General features: G+C 35.0%; 1 long non-coding RNA gene across 1 annotated transcript in view; it reads right to left on the bottom strand.

The window, feature by feature from the left end:
• Nucleotides 1-9,624: 9,624 nt before the first annotated feature.
• Nucleotides 9,625-23,800, bottom strand: part of LOC145270844 (uncharacterized) — a 94,449-nt gene continuing 80,273 nt past the window's right edge. The window contains exon 3 of the long non-coding RNA XR_013865595.1: nucleotides 9,625-11,473. This is a non-coding gene — a long non-coding RNA (uncharacterized LOC145270844). The remainder of the gene's footprint in view (nucleotides 11,474-23,800) is intronic.

Raw genomic sequence — 23,800 nt, 5'->3', positions numbered from 1 at the left:
TCACGCGTGTTTGAAGATAGAAACGTTTCCAGGCAGTCTGAATCAGGAAGCGAGACAGGCAAAATGTTTGGCTGTCTGCGTCTCTCAGTTCCTGTCATTAAGACTAACTTAGTAAAACTGATTAAGAAGTAATTAGTTAATTATATATTGGTCTTTACTTCCACAAATGATTTCTCATTAAATAAAACCTTTAAAACCAGCAAATTTTTATTGTACTTTACTACACGTGTAGTTTTTGTTTGATAACTTATTTTAGTTACATGAGGGCCACGAGAATATAATGGCAAGTCAGGGACAATAATCAAATCAACTATAAAACAAAACTCTTGAGAGCTTGAAGGCGAAAACGCAAGTGAGAAAAAACTATGCATTAACGAAAAAACTAGCACACCCTTGTTTTTTACTCACGTCAACCCCTTACAAGGCATATCGCCACTTGGACGTAAGGGGCCACTATGTGGGGGCATTCTAGGAAAGATTAACAAGATATTTGTTTATGTTACAATGAAACTTATGCATATCAGTACAGACAGGGAAGCAGGCAGCTGAAAGGGAATTACAAAGTCTAGCTATTCGAGGGAAGAAACTAATAAAATAGAAAGCTTTCTGGCATTTAGGGGCATCAACAGTGAAGGAGTGAGATCTTATTGCTAAGTGAGTTTGTCGGGGATATGTATGTCGAGGGGATACAAGTGCAACGAGTTCATGAGAACACATTCCATTAAAATATTTGTAAAATAGGCACAGTGATGCAACATTGCGGCGATGAGACAGGGGCTGGAGCTTAGTTGATAAAGTGGGGCCGATTAGATTAACAACTCTTTTTTGGAGCCTATCTAAGAGGGAGAGACTAGTGGTAGGTGCATCAGCCGAGATGTGGCAGCAATACTCCATGCATGGGAAATAGTGGCCTTGTAGATGTACAGGATACTATCGGGTGAGTAGTCTTCTAGTTCGATAGAGAGAACCCAAGTTCTTTGCAGCAGCTTTTGCAATATCATCTATTTATTTCCTGGGTAACAAAATCAGATTTCTGCAAATTTCTCAAGTTTATTAGGCCTAAATACCTAAGAATCTGTGCCAAACAACAACTTTGTACTTGGCCGGAGGAGGTAAAGAGGCGAAAATGAATCTTCAATAACTCACATACATATCTTCATATCACGCACATATTCTTATAGATTAGTAAGAGTTTGGGGGATCAGAAACAATTGCAACAAACAGCTATACACGAACTAAAAATAACAAGGTAAATCAACACACATATACAGTGACATGCACTCACATACATATATTACTTACATGTGCATTTTATTAACACTATGTACATATTGACTCACCCATCTATAAGCTTTGTGATTACTTCGTTTTCTGTAAAAACCACGATTTTTAATAAAGAACCGTTACTGATTGAAAATAACTATTATATCCTTATAAACTTGTAGATATAAACATGTTTTGTTATAAAATTTTGGTTTCTTCAATTTTCCTTTAAATTGTTTATGTATTAATTAGTACTTACTAAATGGTTACTGTAATATGCATTAATGTTTAATTTATTTCCTTTATAGTAAATATGCACGTCACAATGTATTCTTCCTTAACGAATCTACAATAGTAATTGAAAAGATAAACACAATTTTTAATGCCAAATTACGTGTGTACATGGGGGAAAATGCAGAAAAAACTATTTAATCCAAAGTTTACTTAACGAAAACGTCTTTTCTAACATTTTGTGTATTTCATGTTTTCGTTCTTTTAAGAAAAGGAAGAGGTTAAGAAACGGTTTTGCTGATGTTGTAATGCCCTGGTCTAATTTCTCACATAAGTAGAACAACGAAAATTATCAGTTTTTTCCAGATACGAACATCACAGAGTTTCATATTTCTAGCATAGTTCAATGCATCTCTGAATTTTTTGTAGATGATGTGGAAATTCATAAATCAAGATGTATCATTTGGAAACCGCTTTCAAAAACAAATTTCTGGCTTGTGGAGGTAAAAATCAGATGACACAAGGGATGGCAAAACTACATGGGAGAAAATTTCATGGACGTCTGCGCTTCTGGTCTCACACATTGTGTGATGTTGAGCGAAATTCAGGGGGATATTTGCTGATCAGCACCCATCTCTTGATTTTGATAACTTTATTTAATTTCCTGAAAATTAAAGCATAATAAGCTCCTATAAATTGTGGAAGCTGGTTTAACACATCTATAGTAAATCTTGCTTCGGTACAGTACAGTAATCAATGCGTTTTTGCTTCGGTAAAAGTTGTCAGCAACCTAGGAATCCATCAAATAGTTTCAACAGACCCTGCAGTAATCATGACCTTTTAGTGATTTGGCGAATAGTCAATCATGGATCTTCTAAAAATGTAGCCTCCACATAGCTGAGAGTTGCCTCACCAATGACAAATGGAGGACAACCAGATCTAGGTGTTGCTGCTACAAATTTCATGACATATTGAAATTCACAATGACAACGTTTTACAAGAATATGATGTGACATCGTTTCTTGTAATTTTATCAAGAGTTTCCCATGGTGTGCTTGATTTCAAATAAGACAACTGATCACTGCATGACACTTGACCGGATCCATTTCACACTTGTAAATCAGGAGCAACAATTAAGTCAGAGTTCAATTTGCCATATGACCCATAGAGATGTAAATCATTGCATATGCAATATTTCTACTCTATCAGACAAACGACTGTGGGGCAGGGTCATTATTTAGACCTGGATATTCGATATAAGACATTTATTGAAATATATTACATTTTTCGGGTGCTTTTAAGACAATAATTAACATAATCAAAGGATCATATTTTTTTCGATCGTGGGATTTTGTGTGAGAAAAACAACAATACCAATACACATATATAACAATATTACCAACACACACATATAACAATAATACCAACACACACATATGACAATAATACCAACACACACATATAACAATAATACCAACACACACATATAACAATAATACCAACACACACATATAACAATAATACCAACATACACATATAACAATAATACCAACATACACATATAACAATACCAATACACACATAACAAAAATATGGTTTTTAACTTTTCCAAAATTTTATCGTTTGTGAATGGAACATACTACCAGATGCCAGACATTCACAAAATGCCAGAGCAGTACAATTTTGTGTTTATATGTTTGTATAAAGCTGATTTCATGTATTACAAAAATATTGCCAGTCTTTTTTATTATTTTACTTTCTAAGGAATATCAAAATTTATGTGTGTTTCAAAGGGTTAGTCAGATAACAAACAATAAAAAGATTAAAATTGTTTGCAATTATTGAGATGTATAAAATTTTAAAAAAGTAAAATAATCTTAAGACGTGACCTCAGCATAAAAATCTTCTTTCATGTGGTTTTAAAAATTTACACAAGAATATATACATAATCAAAGTAGCATATTCTTTTTGCAAGTTTTTGTGTGAGAAAATCACAGTTGTACATAAACCCTGGTATTTTGTCATTTTTTCTTTCACTTTTTAACCCAGTATTATTGAAGACATTAACTTCTGAGGTTGCTGATGTGCCCTTCTTGTTTCATATAATGATCTCAGGTTTAACAGCTCCATTTCTGTAGAAATTGTAGAGAGTCATAGTGGATGGTGTATGACATGTGCAAGTATTGTTCCCAGGATTGCTGTGGCATTCAATATTCCGCATGTTTAAGATCGTCATATATTTACACATTCCATTGTGTGGTAAAAAGTGCACTTGTAATTGCTGAGATCACTCATCTTCTTAGAAGTATTTGTCATAAAATTTGATCGTAAGAAGTCATTATAATTCTGTCCTAATCATACTTGGGACATTCTCTTTGAAGCCAGTTATTAAAGCCTACCTTACTTATATAGCTCTTGATGAATCAATCCGATAAATACTTAACGATATTGTTTGGCTCATTTTCTTTATGTTAGTCCTTGGTTATAGAGATCGTTCTGTTCTTGATTCATGAGGCTGATATACAATGTGGAGGTATGGATTTTGGAAGATAATCAGATAGTGTTTCCTGTAAGTTTTAGCATATGATAAAAAAATCTGATTTCTATCCAAAAGAACCACATATTTCTTAATTATGTGGTTTTTCTCCCATGTGTTTTCATATGACGCAAGAAATTGTACTTCTGTGCAAAAGGAGAACCACATACTTCACAAGAATGTGGGTTTTCTCCTGTATGTGTTTTCATATGACGCAACAAATTGTACTTCTGCACAAAAGAAGAATCACATACTTCACAAGAATGTGGTTTGTCTCCTATGTGTGTTGCCATATAATTCAACAAATATGACTTCCGTGTGAAAGAAAAACCACATACTTCACAAAAATGTGGTTTGTCTCCTGTATGTGTTCGCATATGTCTCAACAAAGCTGACTTCCGTACAAATGAAGAGCCACATACTTCACAAGAATGTGGTTTGTCTCCCGTATGTGTTGCCATATGATCCAACAAATGTGACTTCCATGTAAAAGAAAAACCACATATTTCACAAGAATGTATGTGTTTTCAAATGAGACAACAAATTTGACTTCCATGCAGAAGAATATTCACATACTTCGCAAGAATGTGGTTTTTCTCCCGTATGTGTTTTCATATGACTCAACAAACTTGACTTACATGCAAAAGAAGAAGCGCATACTTCACAAGAATATCGTTTGTCAGTCATGTTTGATTGCATTTTATTCAACAAATTACATGCAGTGCAGTGTATGATGAAAGGAAGGCTTGTAAATTTTTAGAAACTTTATATGAAGAAATTTATAATTATTTAAAACCTTTTCAAATCACCAAATTTTCATTGTGTCATATCCTGGAAATATAAAATAAATTAAAAAAAATACAATTCATGTGGTAAAACTGAATTTCTTATATTGCTTTTTATTAAAAATATCCAAGACATCTATTATTAATGAAATTCACAAAAAGAAAAGACTATACTTTTATGCAATACTGGTTTGTTAACAAACTTAATGTGTTTCTATTTTCAGATATTTACTTTAAAATCTTCATTTTAGGATTGATTATTCATATTATATGGATTCTTCAGAATACTGTTTTCATCTTGGGTGTCATTTTTGAAAAGTTTCTAAGTTACCTCTGATCTTATTTTGTCGAACTTGGTAATTAGAAATCTTATTTTGCCGAATAATTAGAAATCTGTTCAGAATCCTGAATGAAACCCTTTATTTAATGAGAGAAGCATGCTCTTGTGTTGTTAACAATTACTGAGTAAAAAAATCTATAATGCTTGTAACTTACAACTGAATTTTAACAAATACTCTAACCGTAGGTCCTAACAGCAATCAGTGTATGAAATTTAGGAACATTTTTGTTTCTAGACGTTAACTCTACTTTTTACTATATATATATATATATATATATATATATATATATATATATATATATATATATATATATAATAAGTCAATAACATGAGTGTTATTTCTTCCGCCCGTCACACCAATAATTTCCTGGGTAAGGTTGACACTGTTCAAACTTCCAAACTTCTGTATACGTAACGCACCTTCTCTCAACTCCAAACGAACTTCTGCTAATTCATTTTTGTTTCTTTCTTCTTCATTCATTTCATTCGACAACTGACCCATTAAAATATGCACACATGCTAGTTAGGTAAGTCGCACGTTTCCCTACACTCCCCCCTGATCTCATGATCACACACAGGGCAGGGGGCAGTCGTCTTTATCAGGTACTTCTTCGAAGAATCGGGGGAAGCACTTCCTCATTACCACCAGTCTGTTCCATTATCCCCTCTTGTGGTTCCCTATGCGGTGTTTCACAATCAGGGCAAGGGGGCAGTATCCGTCTTTGTTATGTACTCCTTCAAAGAATCGGAGGCATCACTTCCTTGCTATGTTCCATCATTCCTTCTTGTGGTGCTATAGGCGGTGTTTCACAATCATGGCGGGTGGGCAGTATTCGTCTTTCTCGGGTACTTCGATGAGGAACTGGTGGTATTCCTCATGTCCATCGTTCTAATCACTATTGCCACCAGTATGTTCCATCATTCCCTCATCTGGGTCTGTAGGTAGTGTTTCTATGCTCACCTCTAGGGGCAGTAGGCGACCAGGATCATCCCTGAACTGTATGTGATCTTCCTCATTATCCTCAGAATCAGAAGAGGTATAACAGGGGTGGATATCTTTTACATGACGTGGTACACCATTAATCAACATGGTCTGCGGATTTATGATTTTGTCTATGTTTCCTCTGCAAAATTTTACAGTGCACCCAGCATTTGAGGGTTTTACCCAAACACAGTCTCCCACTTTATATGGTGTATTGACAACGCTAACCACTGATGGTGTGACATCAATTCCTTTTATACGCTGTTCATAGCGGTAAATACCATTAGCTAGTGCAGTTTCTGGTGTTGCATCGTCCTTTGGTGTCACATTATATCAGTACACAGCTTCTGGAATAGAACACTGTGTCCTGGCCGCAATTTTTTTAATGGTGCGGTGACACCGCTCTGCTATACTGTTATCTTCTGGAAAATATGCACCCCATTCCTGCATAAATTTCTGAAATTCTTGACATCGAAACGTAGTGGCGTTATCAGTTAGAATTTCCAGTCGGGCACCACGTTCAAAAAAGACAGCTCTCAACTGTCATCTAATGCTAGATGCATCCTGTAGTAATGCATGATAATGATAATAAAGGATTGGCTGTTTTCTCCTAACACACTACTCAGTCATTTTGAACGAATATCAAATTGAATACATCTTTTCTGTCTTCCATCATTCTTGTTTAACTTAATACACTGACACTCAAAACCTGCAAAAGCAGACAAATACGCCTTACTCAGCTAATCTGAATGCTATTGAGTTGATTAACAATATCAATAGCATATCCCATAAACTATTGCCCATTTTAACAGTTATCCTATAATTATAGAACTGACCACCAATACCCACATTGGATGTCAATTTTAAAGTTTTGTAAAATTAGTCATGTATTTTAATTAGAACCGTCTTAATGTATTTTCTTGTTTTTAATCACATAATTGTGATGATGGCTAAGAAAGGTGAAATATGAAAGGAATCTATATTTGCCTCATATAACATGTTTCATATACGCTTAGACTCCAACCATAATCTCACCACTAGGACTATTTATGCTCCTTCAGGACGTTCAGTGAGTAATTAGATCGCAAGATGATTGACCTTCTGCATGGTAAGGAGAATTGTTCAAGTTACATTTTTGATTGAATATCCTTAATTTTCTCTTAATTTTTTTAATTAGTTTATGAACAAAGCCCTTTTATCTATGCAAGCATAAAGTTGGCTGTGAAAAGAGGGAGGGAAGAGAAGAAATCTTTGTTAATCATGATTGGAGGGGAAATATTTGGGGGAGGCAGAAACAATATTGATGATTTTGCAGTTGAAATCTTTTACATGTCAGCAAAAAACTCAGCTTTTTCAAATGTTACTCTCAAAAATGATGTCCTTTTAGCAGTCAATGAAAGTAAGGTGCTTTTTATCCAAATAGAACTAACAAGCACATCTCACTCTTGTGACAATCTCAAATAGTTTATCCTCTTTCACCTCAAGATAAGGATTAAAAGTTTACTTGTTTACATCCTCCCAGATAATTATCATAGGTAACATTTGAAACGTATCCAAATTTCATAACAAACACATGGCTAGGGATCTAAAAGTTAGATACACAGGTTATTTTACTCATATCCCCCACCCAATAAAAATTCATGCAAATAACAAGAGGGGCATAATGGCTCATTACTTAATTTCCATGGACACAAGGCTACCTTCAGTCATAACGCAAAGAAAAATAAAAGTCCAAGGGAAAGTAACAGCAGTAGCAAAAAGAATTAACAATAAAACATACAATCCAACACCAAGCCAAATTTATAATTAATCACACTTATTGGAAAACTAAAATAATCTCGTTTTTTTTCTAAAACAACTTTCAAAATCCCTGGATTAAACAACTTACCAGAAGGGTATTACCAGCTGAAATAAATTATGAACTAAAGGAGATATAATACTCAAATTTCATTTAAATGCTGCATCTATAATTCAACTATCGAAAAACACATGTTCTTCTAATATAATGCATTTTGTTTCTGCAATTGTACCAGACAATGTGCAGGTCTGAGTTCTTCAAACGTAATGATACAGTTCCTACTATTAACCATGAGGGATTAATCACATTTACATTTTATTTTTGGTAAGTGAAAGTATTTAGTAATTTTATTATTCAGTTAGTTATAATTAATAAAGTTGTTTTGAAACGTTAGAATGATTTTTTAATCCAACCCATGCTAGCCAAATTAAGTTAGGATTTTCTGTACACAAATTCAAAACATTCACTTATGAAAGCATAAATAATTACTCCAATCTTTTCAACTATAACCGTTTAACATCCCTCAAAATGCAAAATAGTTTGATTTTATGTTGTCTGTTTTCAAATCACAATTAAAGTTAAAGTGTAATATCACAATCCAGTAAGAAAATATGGAATTTCCATTACTGCGATGAAAAACAAAAGTTTTTGACAAGCGTTATTTGTACAAGGTTTGCACAATAAATAACTCAAAATGAGAACAGTAGTCTTGATAATCTAAATAATATAAAGAATCGTTCCTCATCTAAAAAATTCAGAACCGTAACATTTTAATTTGTTTAAAAATTATGATTATTTTTGAAAATTTAGTCAAAGATATTTGTAAGGTTTGGTGAACGTATTTTTGAGAGAACTTAAAATAATAATATGATTATTTTTGAAAATTTAGTCAAAGATATTTGTAAGGTTTGGTGAACGTATTTTTGAGAGAACTTGAAAATACCACATAATATGATTATTTTTGAAAATTTAGTCAAAGATATTTGTAAGGTTTGGTGAACGTATTTTTGAGAGAACTTGAAAATACCACATAATATGATTATTTTTGAAAATTTAGTCAAAGATATTTGTAAGATTTGGTTAACGTATTTTTGAGAGAACTTGAAAATACCACATAAGTTTCTTTTGTTATCAGTATTCTTTAAACGAACGGAAAACTTGATAACTGCATTTGCAAATAAATTATCAGGAAAACTTGATAACTGCATTTGCAAATAAATTATCAGGAAAACTCTTTGGTATAATCAGCTAAAAAATGAGAAACAGATGAAAATAAAGAAATTTTAGAAAGAGTGAAAAACATTGAAAATTTATAAATCTTTTCTTTAGTAAAGGTAAAGAATTTGTTTTTAAATGATGACTTTTATAAGTTTGGGTGTTAAGAACGAATATATACTTCAAAAGTGGTACAGAGAACTAGTTTTCATGAAAAGAAAATGATTGTTAAGGAGGAAAGAAAAACATTTACAAAAATGTGTTTGAAAAAGTAATTTTATCATAGCATAAAAACTAATTCTTTGCACAACTTTTGAGGAATTTATTCGTTTTTAGCACCACCCAAAACCTATAAAAGTTGTCATTGTAAAGGTATTTTTGAAGTTGGAAAGATTCTGGACATTGACCATTGTTTTTTTTGTATAGTCAGTATTGAAAACAAAATCTAATAGATTAGTGATCATTCGATAATAATCCAATGAAAAAAAAATGAAAAAAAAAGTCGAAAATAAAAAAATACAACAAGGGGGTTTACCACTTCTATACGTGTGCCGAGCAATTATTTGAAACTTTTGAAACAGTGAAAAACATGAAAATTAAAAGAAATATTTTCATTTTTTCTTATTTTACTTTCTAGGAAAAATCAAAACTTACTTGGCTTGCATGTGTGCGTGCTTCAAAGGGTCAGTTGTGTAACAAAAATATATAAACAAGACTAAAATGGTCGCATGTTTGTCTAAAGCTGATTTTATAAAAAAAACTGTAAAGACATGACCTCTGCATAAAAGTTTGTATGTTTACATAGATTTACATAAAAAAGAAAGCTTAAAGATTTTATGGGTAACGGACATGACCGTGATGCAGAATGTTTGCAAAAGAAACAAAAGTGAATTAACAAAAGACACATACAGAATAGTTAAAAGAAAAAAATGTGCTGCATATTTAGGCATGTGCAAGTAAACTTGAAATGTGTTGAGTTAATGGTTTTGACAACAGAATGTCGAGTTGTTGAGTTGGACGTTTTGACAACAGAATGTCGAGTTGTTGAGTTAATGGTTTTGACAACAGAATGTCGAGTTGTTGAGTTAATAGTTTTGACAACAGAATGTCGAGTTGTTGAATTAATAGTTTTGACAACAGAATGTCGAGTTGTTGAGTTAATAGTTTTGACACTTGGTTTACCAGGTATATTCACCAGATAGTTTTTGAAATTATAATGACTGGTATAATTGACGCCTTAAGATTCCAGTTTCTTTTCATATCATAGTTCCTTGGTATTTTGTTATTTTCTACCTTTCTGCTCAGTTAAGGCCAACATCATAAGGGACGCTTACTTTAACTATGGCTGCCACTTTCTCCTTCTTATCCCATATAAGGTTTACATATGTGTGTTCATATGACGTGACAAACTTGACTTGTTTGCAAAAGAGGAACCACATACGTCACAAGTATATGGTTTCTCTCCCGTATGTGTTTTTGCATGCCTCAACAAACTTGACTTACGTGCAAAAGAAGAACCACACACTTCACAAGAATGTGGTTTCTCTCCCGTATGTCTTTGCACATGAGTCATTAAATGTGATTTCCGTGCAAAAGAAGAACCACATACTTCACATGAATGTGGTTTTTCTCCCGTATGTGTTTTCATATGACTCAACATATGTGACAGCTGTGCAAAAGACGACCCACATACGTCACATGAATGTGGTTTCTCTCCCGTATGTGTTCTCATATGAGTCAATAAATTTGCCTTCCATGTAAAACAAGAACCACATACGTCACAAGTATATGGTTTCTCTCCCGTATGTGTTTTCATATGATTCAATAAAGTTGACAGTTGTGCAAAAGAGGAGCCACATACTTCACAAGAATGTGGTTTGTCTCCCGTATGTGTTCTCATATGAGTCATTAAATTTGACTTATCTGCAAAAGAAGAACCACATACTTTGCAAGAATGTGGTTTCTCTCCCGTATGTGTTTTCACATGACTTATCAAACTTGACTCCCATGCAAAAGAAGAACCACATACTTCACAAGAATGTGGTTTCTCTCCCGTATGTGTTTTCATATGACTCAACAATTGTGACTTATGTGCAAATGAATAATCACATCTTTCACAAGAATGAGGTTTGTCTCCCATGTTTGCTCGCATCTAATTCCACAAAAATTATATACAATGGAATGTATGATAAGATAGGCTAATAAATTTCGACTGTGAAAAATTTATATGAAGAAATTATATTATTATAAACTTATTTTTAAGTTACCAATGATGTAAGTTCCTTCTCCTTCATTAATATCTTTCTTTTAAGTGTTGAAAATTCTGAAAATATAAAACAATTTAATTAAATTGAATTCATGTTTATTTTTATAAATGTAAATTTATTATAAATAAAATTCAAAATAAAATGAGAATAGTTTTTATCAATACTGGTTTTTCAACAAAATTTGTTTCTATTTTCAAATATAAGTTTCTGGCCTTGTAGTAGTGTTGATGAATTTGTGTGATATCAAAGCAGGCAAGTAAAAAGTGTTTCACTGTATAAAGTTGTGACATGGTATACTAAGCATGATTTTCTGGGATTTAGTAGGTTTTTTTAGTATAGGTATACTTTGGAAGAGTTTGTAGTTTTGGCAATTGTTCTAGTCACTGCTTAAAACACAAGTGCATGATACTCTCATGTACTAAACAAAGGTTCCATTTAAAAGTTCTACATAATTTTAAATTCTATTTCCAATCTCACAGAGGATTGAAACTTCAACATTCAGGAGTAACTTAAAATTGAATTTATTTAGTACATTAGAGTAGCATGCTGTGTGTTGTTAGCGATGACTGATTAAAAGTTGTACATAATTTGAAATGATATTTTCAATCTCAATGAGGATTGAAACTTCAAAATTCATTATTTATTACTCCATATTCTATGCATGCACTGTTTTTCTAAAGCCAGTTTCCGGTTTGTTCATTTTGAAATTAGTCTGTTTCGGTTACAACGCTTGGCTTAAGCCAATGATTGTTGGTTTTGCCCAATCCATGCATGATGGGAATTCCTGAGAATCCGGGTCAAATTATGCAAGAGTATTGAATATTCCTCGGGATTCATTTCATGTATGAGACTTTGACCGATGATTATGCAAATCATTAAGATTGAGTTGTGAAAAAAAGATTATGAGACAAAAGAAATGAATTTTTTATTAACTCGAGCAGTAAACACGCATGGAAATAATCGTGTGTCATGTTATGTCTCCCGTATTAAAACATTAATCCTTAGGTCGGTTGTCATCTATCGTCTCAGTGGTGTAATGAAATAAATGTTGTTTTACCAGGTACTTCATTGATTTGTATGTAACTAACACCCCCACTGAAGAATGATACAGTCCAGTTACATTATTGATGGATGATTAAGCTGACGTTAACACTGTGGACGAAAATTCACTGCCCACTGTGGACTAACCGTGACTCCAATACCAACTACTTCCCCAGCGACAAGGATAGCTACTTCACTCATCAATAAATCACCAGACCATATCATTTTTCAGTGGGTATGTTAGTTACATACACATAAATGAAGCACATGGTAAAACATGTTACACTGCTAAGACAATAGGAAACATTAGTGTCGTTAGGCTAACTTAGGGGAAGAACTGAGACAAAAGCTTCAAACGCACAAGGATTACAACTTGGTGTTTTGAATGTGGAGTCAGACTATGTTTAAAAGAATGCTTTCAGACATACCATTTATAATGAATGAAGACATATAGGGCTTCTATAAGTGGAGGACAAACAGTTTCCTAGAGATTAAATGGGATTATTTCATTTTATTTTCGTATCTTAAAGCATTTTTATGATAAGTAACAGAATTCAATACTTTTGGCCCCCAAACTGACAGGACCGACCAAAGGGTTAAACAAAAGGAAAAAATATTTTAGAAAGAAAAAAAAATTAATAAAAAAACTGTAATGACTTCAATTAACAAGATAGAAATGACTCCGAAAATTGTTTATACGATTAATATTCATAAAGACAGAAAAACAGAGATCTTTTTTCAAGAAGGAATTTATGAATATACACAGACGGCAAAAAGAAAGGTCGCACTTGTAATTTTTTCAAAAACTGCAAATTTAAACTAAATTTAATGTAATTGTTAAAACAAAGTATACCTCAGTTGATTGGGGTTTTATACTTCTCTAATTTTATCTGTTCACATTTGACTTTTAATTGAAATATTCTAGTGTTCACGTCAATTTACAAAAATAAACACGTTCATTAAATTTAGCTTTAATTTGCAGTTTTGGAAAAAATTGCAAGTTAGGACTTTCTTTTTGCTGGCACTGTAGTTATGTTGATGTAAATAAAAAAAGAATAAAGACAAAAATGAAAAAAAAGAAAAAAATTTTCACATATATTGAAAGGATAAGTGACCTATGGAATACATTCGACACTGATTTTAAATGGTGTAGAATGTTTATTGTTTGTTATTTTGTGTTATAATTGTGTTTTGTTAATTTGAAAAAGAATATGTATATACATATATATATATTTTATACTGATTCTGATTCATTATTTTATGTTTTGTATTGTAATAATTGAATTGTGAAAAAAAGAAGTGTAAATTGAAGAGACACAAGAGAGTGTTCAGATGGAGGGAGAATATAAAAAAAACATATATGTGAATATTTTTTTTAATATAGAGAGGGGAGGGATGTCGTTTGTTGAACATGCACACACACAAAAAGCCACACGACAATTTGTAGCAAATGCATGAGACGATGGGGTTAGGTTGTCAGTATTGACATCGTCAGGGGTAGAAAGGTCGCATGCAGCTGTTGAAAATGAGCGCACTTGCAAAAAGCAGGTCACATATATAGCCCAGAGGAAAAGGCAAAGGAAGAAAGAAGCGTACACTCAGCCGACAATTAACATCGTACATGTGTGGCTCAATCCATACTAGTTAAGAATATCCATAACATATCATAGAATATTGGCCCATTTTAACAGTGATCATATGACTCCAGGACTGATCACAGATACCAACAGTGGATGTCAATTTAAAAGTTTTTTTAAAAGTAGTTATGTATTTTAATTAGAACCGTCTAAATGTATTTTCTTGTTTTTAATCACATAATTTGGAGGATGGATAAGAGAGGTGAAATATGAAAGGAACCAACACTTTACTCCTGTAGCACGTTTCATATACTCTTAGACTAAAATAAAAACCTCATCACTAGGACGAATCATGGTCAGGAGAATTGTTCAATTTGGATTTTTGATTGCATATCTTAAAACTTCTTTCTCTTGTTCTTCCTATATAGACAGAGGAGAGTTTTACCTATGCAGGTAGAGAAGAGAAGGGATTTTGATTAGTTTCATGATTGTAGGGGAAATATGTCAAGAAATAAGCTTTTTTATGCAACTCTGAAATGACGTCCTTTTAGCAACTGATGAAAGTAAGTTGCCCTATATCTAAACTGAATGATTAGGAATTTATCTTCTCTGACCTCAAGATGGGACAATCAAATATCTAAATAGAACTAACAAGCACGTCTCCTCCTTGTGAAATGATCAGCTTTTTCTCATGTTAATCTGAGAAATGATGTCTTTTTGCCAACCGATGAAAGTAAGGTGCCCTCTATCAATTTTCACCACACTCCCCCCTGATATCATTATCACAGATAGGGCAGGGATGCATTGACCTTTTTGTTTGGTTGCTTCTTTGGAGAGGGGGACAGGGGTCTTTGTCCTCGCATGTGCTTTTGTCTGTGGTTTCAGGGTCGGTGAACCTAAGGCTGCTAATCTCAGGGTCAGTGTCCGACGAAGTCAGCGTAAACCAGAATGATGGTTCACTGGTCTCACACTCATTGCCGAAAGGCAGCTGCACTTGTGATGTCGATAGAGACTGGATCCAAAGATCCTTGATGTGCTGAGGAACCTTGTCAACCCACACTTATTGCGGGCTTATCACCTCAGTTACATGCCCAGTTTCATAGCATGTGGTACACTTGGCCTGGAGATTCTTAACTCAGACAACATCCCACCTCTTTGATACTCTCTCTTGTCACCTCTGGCTTGGGATTGACCGGTCTACATGCCTCTCACCCTGACGTGGTACTTGCACAGTGCTTCAGCTTCCACGGTAAAGGGTGAAATGTCATCTTTAGAACTGACGTTATACCAATAGACTGCCTCGGCACCGTACACCCCTTCCTAACTGTGATTGTCTTGACAGTCCTGTGGTTTTTCTCAGTAATTCCGTTCCTGCTAGGCACATGGGCGCACCGAAATCATAGACGTATACCCTAACCATCTGCAAACTGTTCAGACTGCTTGCTAACAATGTCAATGCCATTGTCGGTCAGTATCTCAGAAGGGGGAACTATGCTCAAGAAAGACACTTTCCAGTTCACGGACAATGGCTATCTCAGCGTACATTTTTACCATGGACAGATTCAACCTGAAGCTGATACCAGAGTTTTACAGGCTAGTTCTTCGGTGGTTGAATGGCTGGAGAAGGCCAAGCACGTTTGCCAGTTGCACAAAATTAAGGATCCAGCTATGGTCATCCCATTGAGGTACCAGCAGCTCGAGGATGAGGCAATAATAGAGCAGATAAAACGAGCATTGTACAGAGCATTCGTTGCGGACCGTTTTGTTGTCTATAGTCAATTCTCAGAATGTCGGTTTGGGTCAGGGGAGACTGTGAACATCTACCTGGCCGACCGACCTGAAGAAGCTTGCTGCTCCCTTTCGCGGTGCAAGTGACCGAATATTGACAGGCGCCTTTTTGTCTGGACTCTAAGATGACGCATGCAACAGCCAACTGGCGTCATCAAAGCTCAATGAGCTTGGGTTGGAGTTGTTGGCTAGAGCCTGAAACATCCTGAAGGACAATGTGGAGCAATGTCTACCACGCCAGCCAAAGCACTGCACAGGTACCATGTCAGGGTGAGAAGCATGGAGACCAGCCCATTGGCCGAGCTGGAAGCGACGAGAGAGAGTATCAAAGAGGAGGATGTCGTCTAGGTTAAGAACCCCTATGGCAAATGCACCACATGCTATGGAACCGGGCCTGTTACTGAATTGATCAGCCTGCAATCTGTGCTGGTTGACAGAGTGCCCCGTCACATCAAGGATCTTTGATCGACATCACAAGCACACCCGCCACTCGGCGATGAGAGCGAGACTGGATCCAAGACCAGGGAACCATCATTCTGGTTTATGCCGACTTCATCGGACAGCAACCATGAAATTAGCAGCTTTAGGTTCACTGACCTTGAAACCAAGGACAAAAGCACAGGTGAGGATGAAGCCCCCGGTGCCCCTCTCCGAAGAAAAAGGCCAATGTGTCTCTTCCCTCTCTATGATGATGATATCAGGGAGGAGTGTGGCAAAAAATTGTAGGAACGCAGGCTTACCTCTTAAACAGCCTCGATGTGTGCTTTGCAGATTCAGCATCATGATGCTCAAAAGGGTACGAGATGGCACCTGCAACCTTATATAACAATGCAGTCTCGCAGAATCCCATGTGCTCTCACGCTTATATGCAAATTTGAAGGACTTTATCTTTAATAAAAACAGGCCACTCGAGCAGATGGGACAGACGTGAAAACGAGTCTACGGAAAGTACCGATGGATGACGCTGCTGCAGTGAGCTGAGGTTTTTGTACTCTTTTTTCTTTGCAACAAAATATTAATTCACAAGTTTTCTTGTAATGGGTGTTCATTATGCAGGCTTAGCTAAATTAAGATCTTGTGAGAATAGCGTGAAGTTCAAGATTACTGATTTTTATGAACAAAGTGTCGCATGTGACTTGAAATGAATGAAATATTTTCTGAGAGAAAAACGGTCATTAAACGATGTAATCGAAATTTTTGTGATAATTTTTATCATTAAAACCACATTAAATATTTTTTAATATATTTTTGTGAAAATATTGAATGAATACTGCTTATCGTAATGTTCCTACAATATATTTGAGTAGTATTTCATTTATATAAGCAATAAGGTCCTTCTTTACTATAGCACTCTGATGTAAAAACAAACTCTTACCAGGTGACATACGGAAAAGTTAGCACAACAGAAATTATGTAAAATTATCGAGTAGTTTCAGCTATATCTTAGAAATGACGTACTTGTACATTATCCTACCCAAGAAATAAGGTACTTGTGCAGTATAGTACTCATATGAAAAAACAAAGAAAATCCTACCTGTGACATGCATAAAAGTTATTAAAACCGAAAATCACGTTATATATTTGTGTAGTATGACTTTTAAATGAAAAATAAGGTGCTTCTTCACTACAGCATACAGATGAAAAAATAAAACAAATTCTTAATCTTGGCGCACAGAAAATTCAGCACAACAGAAAATTTCTTAAAAGTATCGAGTTCTTTCATTTTAAAAGGAAATAAGGTACTTGAACAGTATAGTACCCATATGAAAACCAAAGAACATCATACCTGTGACCTACATACATTATCAAAACCGAAAATCATGTAATACATTCGAGTAGTATGACATTTATAAAAGACATAAGGAGCTTCTTCACTATAGCACTCTGATGTAAAAACAAACTTTTACCTGTGACACACAGAAACGTTAGCACAACAGAAAATTATTTAAATTATTTTAAATATGTGTTGTATATTACCCGTCCTAGGTAGGGAATTTTTATCCATATACGTGTTGTAAATTTCCTGTCCTAGGGAAGGTACAATTATTTCATACATATAATACCCGTCCTATGGTAGGTAAAATATGCTTTTGCTCTAGATGGCAAATGATACATAGGCATCCAAAATTCCTCTATCCTAAAAATAACAGGTATGTTCAAAATTTTTCTCATTGTCTTATATGGTCTTGATCAACGCCAGGTGGCCTTGCTAGTTTTTATATTAAAAAGCAAACAGAAATTCATGCGTTATTTTTAATTTAAAGAGACAATAATTTGCGATTTCAGTCACTATATCGGTGTCACTGAACTTGTATCCATAAAAATAGAACTGAGTTTTTAAAGAAAAGGAAATAATAAAATCCATTCAATAATTGATATTTTAAAGTTTATTATCCATTTTCGTATTAAGTTAAATAAAATGACAAATAAAATAAAATAAATAAATAAATAAAAAAACACGATAAAATATTTAGTTTAAAATACAAATAACGATTTACTAAATGACGTTTTATTTACTGGATATTTTTTCGGCATTCACCGGAAGTTATTATCTCCCTTAGTAAGTTCGATTTGTTTATATTTTTAATCCTTATAATTAACACACGCATATATATATATATATATATATATATATATATATATATATATATATATATATATATATATATATACGTGTGTTAAATATTTTCAAATATGTATTAAGTGAAAAAATTAATTAATTAATTAACACGCATATTGAGAGTCCAAACGGTAAATAAAAATAAAAATAAATAAAACGAAAGAAAAAACACACAAAACGAGTTATAAATCGAGAAGTTTTAAAGGGCTGAAATGGGGAGTCGTATGCGTAAGTAATTGAACAACACAGCTAGAAATATGGGGGTCGCCGGGTCGGACATGTGGGTAAATAAAATAAACAAAGTTCGTAGTTAAGATGAAAGAATATAAAAAATAACATCAAAATTATTAAAAAGTGTCTTTAAGAAGGAGATATATAATGTTTCTTACCGGAGATGGCTTAAAACGGTAAAAGACAACAGAGGATAAAAGACAGAGCCATGTGGGGCTAAAACGGTTGCAGACTACAATTAGGGAACAAAACACCGGTCAACCTGCCGGTGTCAAGTCAGGGGGAAACTCTAAAAGAAAAATGTCCGGCCAAGGGAGATAACTCTTGAAAGGCCCAAACTACACGCAAAATAGACAAATATTTAAAAAAAAAAACTTTTATAATGTAATTTATTTATATTTTTAAAAGTATTTTTTTATATTTAAAAGACGGTTTAAAAGTTAATCTTTGAACTTTACTGCTGTTCTGTTAAGTAAACTACTTTTAGTGAAATCGATTCGAACTTCATATATATATATATATATATATATATATATATATATATATATATATATATATAAATTTACTATTTGGGGTAATTAAACGATACTTTTAATTTGATCTGTTTCGAAATTTATTTTCAATTTTCTTAAAAAAAAAACATTATCGTTAATTTCTGATTATATATATTCCTATAGACAAGATTGGCAAAATACTCTCTAACCCTGATAAAATAGGACTCAAATTTCGTTAATCATCGGTGTGTTACTATGTAAATAGTTTTAAATAAGAAAAACATACGCAATATATAAGTACGGGTAAAATGAATGCTGATGCTCAAAATGTATACAAATTTTGACCCCCGCCCTTGTCAACGTATATATTATCTTTCCTTGTTGTCTATATTTCATGCTGTACGAGTTACTTCCCTTAGCAAATAAAGATGTCTCCCGTAACCTAACACGCTTCGTTTCGCCTCCTTAATATTACACATTCATACTAATAATATTACAAAAAATGTACATGGTGGCAGCGATAAAACTCGACTACAGCTATGAGCCAGTAATGTTTAAAAAAAAAAACTAAAAAAAAAAGAGAACTTTGAAAACAGCCCGACAAGTATGCAATCTTCTTACCGGTCTTTCGAGAACACGTGCGTCATGAAGGCGATGTATTGGATTCGTACTCGTAAAGCTGTGTGTCGTTTTTTCCTCTTTTCCCTGATTATTTTCTTTGCATTCCCGTGTATCGTTTATAAGAAAATGGTCAATCATTCAATGGAACTACACATGTGCTGTGATACCGACAACTTAGTGGAGTCTTTTAAATTCTTTAAACAACAGTGTGAGTTATATTTCTCCGCCAGGAACATTGACATAACCAAACAAGTGAACCACTATTATTATCGAGGAAAGAAGGTTAAGAAGATTTAACTCATGGTCATTTGAAAACGAGGGCGACAAGAGCAACCGTGTATTGATTTGGAACAAATTCCACGAACAAATAGAGCCTCAAATCAACTTCAGAATTGCACGCTTCTTTTTACAGAAATACTCGCAGACCAATACAAAAAATATCGATGACTTTCTCGCGAGATGCACGCTGCAGGCACAAAAATGCAAGTTCAGAGATGAAACCGAAACAGAAGAACGCATCATAGACCAGATAATTGCGGGGACTTGATTCCCAGATATGCTAAAGCAGTTACCATGCAAAAATGAAAATCTGGCGATGCTTGAAGTTCTAAACATGTGCAGAAGCTACGAAGCTTCAGTAGATCACATGAAAAAAAATGGGTGAAATAAAGGGTGAATGTGAAAGCCAAATAATCGCTATCAAGCATAAAATGGAGAGCGCAGACGTCTGTGAGAGATGTGGACTCAGTCATAAACCAGGAAATTGTCCTGCTCGCAGCAGTACGTGTTCTGCATGTGGTCGTAAAAACCACTGGGCCAAAACGTGCCACACCGGAAAAACTAAAAACAGTCACAAGCAAACAAACTAACAAAACAGAGAAATTTCGGAGCAGAACGGGATACGCTTAAAAACCGGCAGAAATGTATAAACGTACAGCAAGATGAAATGGCAGGTGATGTTGAAAATATGTTTTATATCCAGTAAATAAGAAAGTGGACAACACCTCCCGAACAGAAGTATTTGCCAACCTTGTCCTCCCAAACAGAAAAGGCATTCATGAGCTGAAGGTCAAAGTGGACACAGGCGCAGAAAGGAATACACTCTCTTTACGCACGTTCCGACAGATGTTTTCCAAACATGTGGACCAGAATGGGCATCCACATCCAGGCACAACCAACAAAGAAACTGCAATCCTTACAGCGTACAACAGCTCTGATATCACGTAGCATGGATCCATCGATATAAAATGTGGATACAAGGGTTTATGGAAAGCAATAAAATTTTATGTAGTCACATCAAATGGACATACCATATTAGGATTACCCTCCATCCAAGATTTGAAATTCGCAACGCTACACTGTTCCATACAGAGAACCGCATGTACCCCAGTCGATCCTCTGTCAAACACCACCATAAATTCTACGAGAGATCTCATGGAAGCCTATCCAGACCAATTCGATTGGATTGGAAACTTTCCAGGAGAGTAACACATCACACTTCGACCTAACAACTTACTCATAGTCCATGCACTGAGGAAATGTCCCATCAAGATGAGGGACGACATAAAGGCGGGACTAGACCTAATGGTCTCTCTGGGAATAAAAAAACCCCAACTGACTGGGTAAGCAGCATCGTTTATGTACGGAAGAAAAACGACAAACTGCGAATATGTTTAGACTCTAAAGATTTAAACAAAAACATAATGCGATGCCATTACAAAACCCCAACCATGAAGGAGCTCTCACACAAACTTTCTGGTGCCAAATTCTTCTCAAAGCAGGACGCCAAAAACGGCTACTGGTCAATCAAACTTGACAAGTAGTCACAGCTACTCACGACATTTAACTCTCCTCTGGAATATATTGCTTCAAGCGAATGCCCTTTGGGTTGGTTATGTCTCAGGATGTTTTCCAGCAAAAATGGATATGACCATAGAAAAGTGACTTGGAGCATTAGCGTTAATTGATGACGTGATCATCCATGGAAAAACCAAAGAGGAGCACAACCGTAAATGAGAAAGTTAATGGAGACTTAAAAAATGCTGGCCTCACATTCAGCAGCAGCAAATGTGCTATAAATCAAGAACAAGTCAGATTCTTTGGTGCTATCTTTGATAAGGATGGGATACACCCAGATCCCCCAAAAGTGGAGGAAATAAAATCACTTCCGAGTCCAACTAATGTTACCGATCTGCAGAAGGTACTAGGGATCATTACCTACACGTCACCTTTCATTCCGAGGCTTTCAGACCTCACAGCAAGCCTCAGGGATCTCTTAAAAAAGATGCTAACTACCAATGGAACAATAGCCACCAGAAGTCACTGCAGGAAATAAAGGACATAATATACAAGGAGATGCTACTCCGACACTATGACCCATCAAGATAATCTACCATACAAGTTGATACATCGTCCAGAAGGTTGGGAGCCGCACTAATACAAGAAAGCTAACCTATAACTTTTGCCTCAAAATCACTCACTGAAACCGAGCAGCACTATGCCAATATCGAACGTGAACTCCTGACTGTCATATTTAGCTGTGAACGCTTTCAAATATATATTTACGGCTGCTCGAGAGTGATTATAAGCCCTTGGGAATAATCTGCCTCAAGAACCAAACAGCAGCACTCCCTCGACGTCAACGGATGCTTCTGAGAGACAGGAATATGACAAGATCATAAAATATCGACCGGGCAACGAAATGCTACTAGCTGATGGATTATCTAGGCTACCCAACGAAAGGAACAAAGACGCCATAAACCTAGACATCAAAGTGGACTTTGTGCAGTTTTCTACTGAGAAACTTATACTCATTCGTCAAGCAACGGATGACGACCCCATTTTTCGTGAGCTGAAGATGCGGATCCTAAATTGTTGGCTAGACTCTCACAGGAAACTACACAAAGACCTTCAACCATACTGGTCTTGTCGGGATAAGCTCTCTATTGAAAATAAGATTCTGCTCAAAGGCAAAAGAATTCTGATACCTCAAGCAATGTACGCAGACGTAGTCTAGAAAATACACTATGGACACCAAGGAAGTGACAAGTGTAAATTAAGAGCTAAAACTTGTGTTTTCTTGGGTGGAATCAACAATGACATTGACACCATAACACAACAATGTGCCGTATGCCAAGAGCTTCAGAATCCCAACACGCTGAAACCCTCATGCCGATAATGGCTCACATTTTAGCTGTCAGCAATTCAAAGAATTTGCTAAAGCCTGGGACTTTGAGCATATTACCAGCTCTCCTAGATATCCCGAATCTAACGGCATGGCAGAACGCTGCATTCAGACTGTCAAAGCAGTCATGAAGAAAGCCATGTTGAGCAATCGGGACATAAACATGGGCCTCTTGTGTCTGCAATCAACACCGATGGATCATAATATCACATCCCCGGGTGAAATACTTTTTAATCGCAAACTAGTTAGCAATCTTCCCACAAAATGTACGAACCAAAATGTCCATAGGGAGGAAATCCAGAATCGTCTGTTACAGAAACAGTACAAGTACAAGAGACGAGAAGATGGACTCCAGCGACTGTTAGACAAGCCTGCACTGAACCACGTTCCTACATTGTAGAGACGTTATGGTATTATTACCATACATTAACAGGGGTACTAATTAGAGGTAATTTCGGTAGGCTCCCCACATCGGGGCGCCTCCGATAACAGGGAGAACTGGAGCGCTGAAATAGAAAGAAATACTGGTAAAAGAAGACATTATTTTTTTATGGTTTTACTGTTGCCATCTGCCGAAACACATAGTCTTGCACATATCACACAGTCCAGTACAAATAAACCATATGTAACAATCACAAATGAAACTGACAAATGAAACTGACAAAAAAAAACTGAAACAAAGGGCATGTTTTGATGAATACTTAAAAATACAAAGGAGATAATTACATTTACGAAGCGAATACTCATAATAATGAAGAGAAATAAGGAACGGTGAAAATGTACACAAATTATTAGATTTTCTTTTAAATCTATTTAGTTCAGCGACG

This window comes from Euprymna scolopes, chromosome 46 (assembly GCF_053919585.1).
Source record: "Euprymna scolopes isolate OS-2025 chromosome 46, ASM5391958v1, whole genome shotgun sequence".
Classification (NCBI taxonomy): domain Eukaryota; kingdom Metazoa; phylum Mollusca; class Cephalopoda; order Sepiida; family Sepiolidae; genus Euprymna; species Euprymna scolopes.
The sequence above is the reverse complement of the archived record's forward strand: the minus strand, read 5'-3'. Positions and strand labels throughout refer to the sequence as shown.